Here is an 11,725-nt window from a genome sequence, read left to right as displayed (position 1 = left end):
GTTAAGTTCTGGAAATTTTGTATTCTGTGTTTTCTAATTTCTGCTTTTAGTCTGTTAGTCAATTTATTGTAATGAGTTTTGTCCGAGGGATATCTTGTTCTGTGCCACCTCGCTCTTGCCCGGTGTTTTTCTGTCAATAATGTCTGTATGTGACGAGGTAAGTTGTTTTCTCTAAAACTTTTTATGTTCATTGGTGAAGTATTGTAAGTGATAGTAGTTCCTATCGATCTAGAAAGTATTTCGATAGCAGAGTCGATCTGTTCTTTTGTTTTTAACGTTGAACCTTAAAATGAAAATCATAAAGTATGGTAAGGTACGTAGTAGTAAGGCACTACTAACAATGACACGTAATAGTAGATAGCTCCGCTATGGAAGGACGGATTGCTACACTATGGAACCGAGCCAGGCTGTCGAAAAAGTCCGAAAAAAAGGGATTTTCGGCCTTGCCGAGTCGGACTTTCCCTGTTTGATGGAAGAAGAGAATCATCTCTTCTTCAGGGAGTTCATTTACGGAAGGAAGGAGGTGGTGGGCCCAACTCACTTCACAACATCGGCGAGCCACCAGAAGAGGAGGAAGCTGACCCAGACTGAGACTAGCCTGGTAACTGCATGGCCCTGTTTCATAATAAAGTACAAACTAATACTATTAGTCTTGTAGATTTATCTTTACTCAATTACACAGGCTTGTACAATAGTAAATTGTACTTTAGTGTTTTTTAATTCCTAGAATATCACTAATAGTTTTCCCTATCATGAAAAAACTAAGTATTAGTATTATTACCATACTAGTTTCTACACTTGTACTATGAACTAATACTATTGCTTTCATTATGAAACAGGGCCAAGGAGGCACCCAGACGGATACGCACCAGGAGGACCTACCGTACGGATGCAGTGGACAAGGTGCAGCCCTATCAGTAAGGCGCTAAACCTAGCGCTGGGCTGCACCACAGTAAAAAAAAATAATAATTGAATAATTAATAAAAGAATAACAAAAAAATCGTGATCTTTGGGAGCAGAGGCATGGGCAAACCCCAGCGCACTACCCCACTACTCCCGCACCCCGTATGCCAGAAATGGGAAGAAAGGGAGATTAAAAAAAAAGTAGAGCCTTACCACAACGCTTTATCACTGAGACACGCCGCTCTGAAACTATAGATATGACAAAAGAATTTAGGAAAATATTTTTTGTTTTGTTTTTACTTACCCCAGTTTTTAGTTTAGATAGTCGAATGTGTTTTTGTTTTTTAATAAAACAGATTCAAACTCGCCAATCCGGATTAACGGCGACTTGGTTGGTAACCTGTAGAATAATCACCCCAAAGATAGATGGAAGAATGAATATATATTAAACATAGACTTCATCCCTGGGTGAGATATGAAGTAGCAATAATTCAAAATATAAGAGAGACTTAAAGTAAATCGTTTAAATAGCCAGTTAATTAAGACCTGAGATGATACGGTGGAGAACCGAGCAGCGAAGCACGCTCCTCCAACGAAGAAAAGGAAAAACAGCTTCATGGTACTCAAACTGAGGATTGATACGGAGTTCAACTACGGTCGCGTATTTATGGAACAGTTTAAAAAGTGGTGGGGGATATAAATAATTTATTGCCACGTGAAATTAGTTAATAGTGATGTTTTCGACCAGATTTTTATATCCAATTTATTGGCGTAAATAAAAAAAATTGGAGATATTTATAATTCGGTTTAAAATTGATAATGAACTTCAGATATTTTTTATTATTTTGGATTTAATTTGTGCACTTTAATGATGGAAATTTTCAGTCTTTTAAATATTTATTTACACTTCCTCCTTTATAGCCTAAAGGCCTATAGTAAGGGTATAAGTAAAATAAAAAAAAAATGCTAGTAAAAAAATTAATAAAAGAAAAGCGAAAATGAAAAATCTCAGTGTACAAAAGAAAAGAGAAAAAACTAACTAAAGACACGGTGTATTTTCCAAATGTATAATGATAATAAAATAATACAATTTCAGGTATAACTAATTAAAAATACCATAAATAAAAATTGTTGAAAGTAAAAATTAAGATACATATAATCAGAAGAAAAAATCAGTAAAAAAAAAACGATAATAAAAATATGTTGTAATTAATAAACTATGTAATTAGAAAAAATTATAAACATATAAAATTTTTTCAGGTTGTCAAAGGATGGTATATGAAAATAAAAATCTGTACCAAAACAACCCATGAAGGGTCTGAAGTTCCGTAGTTTGTAATGAAGTACTGTTTCTTAAACAACAGTTGTGTAAGCAGGTGATTTGTTCATGACCATGCTTCACTGCCAAATTTTTCCCCAATGGAAAGTACCCATTTTATGAGGTTAGGTGGACCCTGGATTGTTACTCGTAACCCCACGGCAAAACAAAATAAATATTCATCCGCCACAGTCGAATTCGTACTATTAGAAGGTCCTTGGAGTTAGTAGCACAGTGCTTTACTTACAAGCGCAGCTACCCCACTCCTCCAAAGGATAGTTATATATGTATAAATATTTTTCTTTTAAGAATATGAGAGCTGGAAAAATTAAAATGTTATGAACTAAACATCAAGTTAATTCTAAGTACAGAAGAGCAGCTTGCGTAACATACAAGGGTAACTGGAATAAAATTGACTTCATATATAACCAGATAAATAATGTACATTTCCCATTGCACGTACTTCGCAAATTAATGTTTGGTTTGTTGATGTAACTATGATAGCTCAGATAAAAGTCAAAGAAAAAAAAAACTGTAAATATTTCAAAAGATGATCATAGGCTGTAGCGGCTGTTCGTAAAAGAAATTGATACCTTTTCAAAAAATTTCAATAAGTATTCAAGGAGAAACAAAAATAGTTTACAACTTTTGTTTTTTTAAAACAATTTTTAACAAAACAATTTTGTTTTTTTAACCTGTCACTTTTGATTTATATTTTATTTTTGTTCACCTGACAGAATTCTTTTGCAGTCCTTTTTAATAAAGTTGTCCTATTTGTATGAAATACTGTTCTTTTTGTCGGAAAATCATCAGTAGATCATTCACTGGTGTATATATATATATATATATATATAACTTACGAGCACTTGGACTGAAAGGCTTGAAGAAAAAGGAAAAGAGGGAACAGAATTAAACTGCACGCTTACTAGAAAGATACTGGTTTATTATCTCTGTGATGCAATAGACATTATTGAGGTTTATTTACATGGGGAGTTAGGATTAGTGTTGTATACAGGCCTTGTCCAACCATAACTTATATATTACTTTATACATTAATTCCCATAATCTACTGTAACTAAATAAATTTCAAATTGTTTACAATTACTATAATTCTTTACTTTATCAAACAGTGATAAGTCGCGGTCTATATACTGCTCAACAAAACATTTGAAATAACTTAGCTTAACTCTTGTTCAAGAGCCGACTTCTTAGATGATAAGGTGTGACACTATCGAACTTGGAAATTTTAATCTTGAACCGTTACTAGCTCACAGAGAGCCAATCATCTAGCATGTTTCAATTTACTTCACTTTGACTCCTGTCAAAGGTTGGCCAAAATCAATTTACCAATCGCCTAACCTTTTTCTCTAAGTTGGATTACTATTTTCTTAATCGAATTTCTTGTACCAGCTATCGTGGTTATTAAAACTCATGTTTATATTACCACTTGTTTACCTATATCATTAAAGTGAACGAAATTTCACTGTATTTATGAGAAACACTAAGAATAAAGCGGGCTAAAAAAACAAAACAAAAAAAAAAACAAGCGATCCTGGAAGGAATTTTTGGAACAGGTGGACAGGCAGAGGTACGCGATCACCAACGCTATTCGGTTTTAGTACAGGAGGTATTACTGCAGACAAGCTACTCTAATCTGACAAAGGCCTCACGCGGGATGAGAAGCTCAAGGATTGGATAGTATTCCAAACGTAGCCTTAAAGGTTCGGATATAAGATATGGAAAAAGGTTGGAGACCGCATAAGATCTATTCACAGAAATATTTCCATAGAAGTTCCTTCTTGCGTAAGGTACTCTTCCCATCTATTCATAAGAGTGAGGGTAGACAAATTGACCAATTGGACAGTATGTCCGTTCGAAACTGCCAAGGTGTTTTGGAGAATATCCTAGGAAATTGACTTTAAAAATTATCGAAGGCGTAGTGTACCTCTCAAAGGCCGAATTTGGTGTTCAGAAAGCGAGGTCGTCACTAGGCTCATTAACCTTGGTGTCAGAAACGGCTCAATCATCCTGGGAGATATTTAAATAATTCTTGTGCTGTTGTTACGAGTACACTGTATAAGAGAAACACCTTTAAGCTCTGTAACCAAAACCTTAAACACATAAAAGCATTTGCCAGCGAATAATTGAGAGATAGTATTTTTTCTTAAAATTAAAACAGAGGACGGACCGAGGAGGCCCAAGGTGAATGGCAGAATACTCTTGAGTTCAGTGCAAGGACTTAGGATTTATCGGAGTTAGCTTTAACTGAGTAAGTTAACCTGCAAGGTTAACCAGAATATTCCACTGATCCCAAATCGTAGGACATCAATAGGGACACAGCTTAAATGATATGAATGATTCTTCTTATAAATAGTAACTAGGACAGTCAGTGTTTATGCTTTGTGAGGTAAGGACGCATTTAGCGGATCGAGCTCCAAAGGATTAAGTACCTGTATCTACAAGCGATAAGTATTCACTTTCATTTATTCAATTTATTTTTTTTCTGATTCTACAAAGTATATCTCTCTCTCTTTAGTTTTTTCTATTGTTAATATTTTTTTTTGGATTTTAATTATTAAATATTAATGAGGCCCATCTGGATATACGGAGTTGAGCTTTGGGGCTCCACTAAACCTTCGAATTCCTCTCGTATCCAATCTTTACAATCCAAAATCCTGAATGCTCCTTATTTTGTTACTAATAAAACCATCCATAAAGACCTAAATGTTCCTTATGTAACCGATCTAGCCCGAACCCGATATTATTCCTTCCATAATAAACTCCCTAACCACCCAAACCCACTCGTTTCTAGCCTTGCTTCCTCTTCCATTCCTGGCAATCCTCCAAGGCGCCTGAAAAGAAGATGGCCTCGTGACCTTATATTGTAAACTGTTTTAGAGTTCTACTACTGGGTAGTTTCTCTACATCCTGTATCATATCATATGTTATTATGATCAAATTTACTGGTTGTATTTTTTATACAGTTGTAAATATCAACAAATAAATAAAATAAAAATAAAAAAAATTATTAAATATAAAATCAGACGGTATGTCTGCGTCTCCCCCCTTAAAACGAAAGAAGGCAAAATTTAAAATAAATAATACTAAAACAAATGTTATACAAGAAAAATGCGTATAATAAAAAGAGACGAAAAGGATGAAGAGGGAAATTCGTTAGATTTAAAAAAAATCTCACTGTTCTTTATTTATAAAAGCATAAATAATTTGATCGGAGAAGTAAAATTTGCCAAAAAATTAAAAGATGGAACCCTACTAATCGAAGTTTTTACAAATACACAATCGGAAAAACTATTAAAATGCAAAACAATGTTAAATAAAGTCCCGATTAAAGTAGAGCCGCATAGTAAATTAAACCAGAGCCAAGATGAGAAGATGTTAAAAGAATGACATATTTTTAAAATAACGTAAAGCATAATAGTAATAATTACCTTCTAAAGTTTAATAATCCCACTATTCCGCGCGAATTTAAAATAGGATTCTATAATATTACCATAAAACAATATATTAGAAGCCCGATTAGGTGTACTGTCTGTATGCGATTTGGACACACAAAAGCGACAAGTAAAAGCAATCCACTTTGTCGTTACTGCAGGGGAAATAGACATGAAGGAATACAGTGCGAAAAATCTTTAAAATGTGTAAATTGTCCCGGTGAGCACGAGTCTTTTTCAAAAACTTTTATTAAGGAAAAAGAAATTAAGACTATACAGAAGACCGAAAAAATTACCTATATAGCAGCTAAGAAAAAATATTGATTAATATGCCCATTACCCACACAATTAACTTTTTCAGATATAGTTAAAAATAAAAAAACTGTTAGTGTTAGCGTACAAACAAAAGAACAAGGCAAAAGTAGTCTTATTATTAAGAAGTCGTCAGAGGCCAGTCGAAGCACTCCAACTGTGGTATATGAACCCCCCACCATAACCCACCCCCCCTATTCCCTCCCCTCCTTCACCTAGTATTCCCTCTTCCCCCTGTTCTCCTTCCATCACTCTCCCTTTACCCTCTCTTTCTCCCTCTGTTTCCAATATCCCATCAACCCTTTCTCAAAAAGTCCGTGAAAAATCACGGTCTTCCACCCAAAAACAGGACAAAAGAGAGGAAGCTGAACCTCCTCCAGATTTTCCGAAGTCTACTTCTTCGGAAATATCCACCACAAACGAAATCTCTGTTCCCCAAGATAGTAAAGATAAGTCACAAGGAGAATGGATGAAAGTTAAAGAAAGAAGGACAAAAAGTAAAGCGCGAATACAGAGCCAAGAAAAAATGGAACACGATTAATAAGTAAAGTAAAGTCGATATTTACTTTCACATTTTTCTATTTTAAAACTGATTGCATATTTCTTACAAAATTTCTATATAATTTTTATTATTATTGTTTCATTTATTTATTTTTTAATCTTTATTTGTCTAAAATATTTTGAACTAAACCTATTTTTAATCACCATTAATATCTACTTCATTAATTTAAAATAAAAAATTTTCCATATTTATTCAAGTAAAGTAACTTTTTTTTCTCTCTGCTTTATTTTATTTTTATATCATTATTACAATGGAACTGTAAAGGATTAAAACCTGATTTTAATGATCTTAAGATTCTGATTAGAGATATAAATCCATTTTATATAGCCCTCCAGGAAACTAATCTCTCAAATCACGACAAAAGAATTTTAAAATATATAGAAAAGATGGGCCATATACAAATCTTGGCCACCACGGGGTACTCCTTGCCGTAAACCAATCATTTTAATCCGAAACGATCCAAATTAATACTAATCTCCAAGTTATAGCAGTTAAAATCCATATGAATTTTATCTTCTCAGTTTATAACCTATATCTGCCACAGGACCGTCAAATTGATGATCAACACCTAATAGACATATTTAATGAATTACAACAACCCGTGCTCTTTTTTAGGGGACATGAATGCCCATTCGCCGCGGTGGGGTTCTCAAAACCTTAATACGCGAGGTAAAATAATAGAAAAATTCATAGACAATACCAATCTCCTCCTGCTTAGCACAGGGGAACATACCTTCCTTAGCTCTAGCTATGGGATCTATTCAGCAATTGATGTTACACTCGGTAGTCTAACGTTGTATAATTCTATGGATTGGACAGTTCTTACTGATTTACACGGCAGTGACCATTTCCCACATATAAAATTTAAAACAATAAATCATATACATACCAAGCCGAAATGGGTGCTTAAAAGAGCAGATTGGACTCTTTTTACGACCCTTGCCACCCCACCACAAATTCATCCATCTGATATGGACACTGATAGAGGTTGTAAAGCCCTTACCAACAACATAAAAGCTGCAAAGGCATCAATACCGATGACTTCGGGATCCCCAAGGAGACCGCTTGTCCCTTGGTTTAATGATAGGTGTAAGAAAGCTATTAAGGAACGTCGTAAGGCATATAAAAAATTCACAAAATGTATGACATCGGAAAACTTTATTGAATATAAAAAGCACCGGGCTATATGTAGAAATAGATTCAAACAAAGTAAGGCGGAATCATGGAAAAATTATATTAGTTTCATAAACTCTTTTACCTCGTCAGCTGATGTGTGGAATAAAGTCCGCAAATTTACAAGAAATCCCTCCATTCCCTGTTACACCATATCGGTAAGCGGAAAACTGACAGATAACCCATCAATAATTGCAAATACCTTTGCCAACTATTTCCCCGAAATATATTATTCCACTAAAAATAACAATTATGACGAAGCAATTGGTTCCGAAAGGACAGATAATGAAGCGGTGGTACATTATAACCCCCCTTTTTCCCTATGGGAACTAAAACACATCTTAAATACCGTTAAAGGCACTACACCCGGAACTGATCAAATCCACTATGACATGGTAAAAAAAATCCCAAACAACATGTTAAAATGGCTGCTTGACTATTACAATCATGTCTAGTTCACTGGGAAATTCCCAAGTACCTGGCGAAAATCAATAATAATCCCAATTTTAAAAAATGGAAAGGACAAGCGGATGACAGCCAGCTACCGACCCATATTCCTCACAAGCTGTGTCAGTAAAATAATGGAACATATGGTCAATAAAAGATTGATGTGGATAATAGAAAGCAATAATTTCTTACAATCTTTTCAATCTGGATTCCGCAAAGGGCGATCCACACTAGACCATCTCGTTACTTTGGAGGCTGAAACCCAATATTCATTATTCACTCAAAAATATTGTGATTAAATGTTGAGCGTTAATACTCAACATTTAATCGCGATATTTTTCGATCTTAAAAAAGCATTTGACAGTATCAAACATAATATAATCCTCAAAAAATTATCAGCTGTCGGAATCAAAGGGTAAATGTACCAATACATAAAACAATTTCTTTCACATCGCCGCTTCAGAGTACAAATAGGATGAGAATTTTCCGATGAACGCGAACAGATTAGCGGAGTCCCGCAAGGATGTGTTCTCAGCCCAACTCTATTCTGCCTAGCAATTAACGATTTGGGACTTAACATGCCAAGGGGCGTTAAACCGCTGCAATTTGCGGACGGTCTAGCCATTATTTGTCGATCAGCAAATACAACTACTATCAAACATAAATTACAGGAAGCAATCAATAGAATCAATAACTGGTCACTTTGACTTCGGTCTTGAGTTCTCACCTGAGAAAACCAAATGCCTCCATTTCACCCGAAAAAGAATAACCCCACCATCTCCTGAACTATATTTAGGTGAATCTTTGATAGCCTACACAAATAACCACAGATTTCTGGGGTTGATATTTGATCGGAAGCTAAATTGGGAAGCGCACATTTCGACACTAAAATCCAATACAATAAAAAAAACTAAATATATTACGCTTGCTTAGCGGCACATCCTGGGGCTCTGACAGACACACACTGATAAAATTAAACCGGACCCTAGTATGCTCGAAACTAGACTATGGATGTTTTATTTACGGCTCTGCCTGACACCGGATTTTCGCTAGACTGGATGTGGTTCATCATACAGGGATACGTATCGCAACTGGCGCATTTCGAACAAGCCCCATTCTTAGTCTGTGTTCTGAAGCTGGACTACCTCCTCTATTATTCAGAAGGAAAAAACTGGCGATAAACTACATTTCAAAATTATACTCTCAAAAGGATCATCGTACACATAAATGCATCTTCAAACCAAAATATTCCAATTTTTTCAGAAACAAAATAAATTTAACACTCCCGCAGAAAGAACACATACTGCTATTGAATTCCTTAAAGAAATGCCTCTTTCCATCTCGGAAGTCCTCAATCCTCCATGGATACACAGACTACCAAATACAATGCTACAATTATCCCGATTGCCCAAAGGTTGTACATCACATACTGAATATAGAACTAGGTTCTCACATCTCTGTCAAAATATTCCAGATCCTTTTTTTATATATACCGACGGATCAAAATCTAACGTCTGTACAGCATCCTCTTTCATCACACATAACTCAACCCATAAAATAAAACTACATAAATTATGCAGTGTATATACAGCTGAATTACATGCAATAGCATCAGCACTCCACTTATCCATGACAGTGACACATACGAACATTGTTATCATTACCAACTCTTTAAGCTCATTAAAAGCCATGAAGAACATTTACGAAGCATTGCCGGGTGGATCAGCTAGTTCCCATATAAAATTACAACTATTTAAATTAATATGATGTGATAAAACAAATAAACAAACGAAGAATTGTTAATTTGAAATATGAATGATCTCTAGCACTATCTATGTACTCTAATGGGCATTGATTAATTACTTTCATACTTCTCATAAACCATAAAATTTGATGGTAGATATTAAAAGTGTTTTACCAAAGGAAGAATTCATACGTGAACACTGATAGTAAACTAAGTAAATCTCAATCAGTTCAAGACTGAATTACTTCCCCGAAAACGATTATGTCTTAATAACTGACAATTTTCTTCATGCAACAAACACATTACCACCACAATAATTAAGTAATTAAAAGTAACTTCTTAAGTTATTCATTATTAAAAAAGTAGGAACAACAGAAGAGAACGTTATTTAAATAAGAGTAAATTTGCTAAAATATGAGCTCTAATAGAGTTATTTACGTTAAATAGTTTTCGAGATATAGCTTTTTAAAAAGCAACATTTCATTTTGAAAAATTTATGTCTCAAAAATTATTAGCAGATGTCTATTAGCACTCAAATTAAAGCTAGTTTAATGAGCTATAAAGTAGTTTATCTTCGTAGGAGTAATAGTTTACATGAAATTTGCTAAAATAAATTGATTTATAGTTGTTTGGACAAATTTTCATTTGCCAAATTTATATTCAAATGTGAATATCATAAAAACTACCACCCCTACGAAGATAACTACTTTATAGTAAGTTAAATTACCTTTATTTTGAGTGTTGGCAGACATATGTGCATCTTATGGATCTAGAGATATATTTTTACAAAAATCCAACATTTTATACGAACAACTAGAAATTAACATTTTGTGAGTATATTTTGTTAAATATCATAAAAACTACTACTCCTACAAAGATAAATATAATTAACTATTTTGTAGTAAATTTAACTAGCTTTAATTTGAGCGCTAGCAAACATCTGTACGTCGGATGGTTTCTGAAATGAGGTTTTTCATTAATCAAACTTGTTGTCCGAACAACTATAAATCAATTTATTTTAGCAAATATCATGAAAACTATTAATTCCTACGAACGTAAAGGTCACAAACTTCTTTATAGTCCATTAAACTAGCTTTAATTAATAGTGCTAATAGACATTTGTACGTCACATAATTCCTGAGATATAGATTTCTCAAAATAAATTAACTAACTACTAATCTTTCTGTAGATTTTTAAGAAATTTGGCTTTTTAAAAAGCTAGATCTCGAGAACTATTGGATGTAAATAGCTCTTTTAATGGTGTTGTTAGTTTTTAAGGTTCTGAAACAGCCGCCATTTTTTATTCCCCCTTCCTACACTTGGCAGACTCATCAATTTTGACTAGTAATTATACCTAGTTTTTATTAAAGTAATCAAGACTTGGGGTGAGATAACTGCCTTTATTTTCTTCCCGGCTTTTGTACTATTTCTTTATGTACATTTTACATTTTTTTTTAATTTTAGTTAAAACTATGTCATTATTGTATGTTTATTTTTTCTGGTCTAAATAAGTGTAATTTATTACCAACCAATACAAAAACTTTAAAAGATAAGTGAAAAAAAGAAACAAAAATTAAAAACAGATTTAACTAGGATGAATTCTGCCCAGCTTTAGATTAGATTATATATATTTATTGGCTTGTATTAAAACGTAGCCGGGAAATCTGCACCAATTGATTTTAGTACATTGGTATTCAAGATTAATATTTTTTTTTTAATTATTTATTTATTGTAATTTACAACTGTACAAAATAATACAATAGGTAAATATGTAGTATGTTTCATATACACTTGAAAATCTTGGGAAGGAACCA

At 33.6% G+C, this 11,725-nt stretch overlaps 1 long non-coding RNA gene across 1 annotated transcript in view; it reads right to left on the bottom strand.

Annotated features, from left to right (window-relative positions):
* The window catches only part of LOC106686971 (uncharacterized), a 7,942-nt gene extending 6,410 nt beyond the window's left edge, over positions 1-1,532 (bottom strand). The window contains exon 1 of the long non-coding RNA XR_001344095.1: positions 1,450-1,532. This is a non-coding gene — a long non-coding RNA (uncharacterized lncRNA). The remainder of the gene's footprint in view (positions 1-1,449) is intronic.
* Between the last annotated feature and the right edge of the window lie 10,193 nt (positions 1,533-11,725).

This window comes from Halyomorpha halys, unplaced genomic scaffold, assembly GCF_000696795.3.
Source record: "Halyomorpha halys isolate HHAL.00 unplaced genomic scaffold, Hhal_1.1 Scaffold900.1, whole genome shotgun sequence".
NCBI classification, from domain to species: domain Eukaryota; kingdom Metazoa; phylum Arthropoda; class Insecta; order Hemiptera; family Pentatomidae; genus Halyomorpha; species Halyomorpha halys.
The sequence above is the reverse complement of the archived record's forward strand: the minus strand, read 5'-3'. Positions and strand labels throughout refer to the sequence as shown.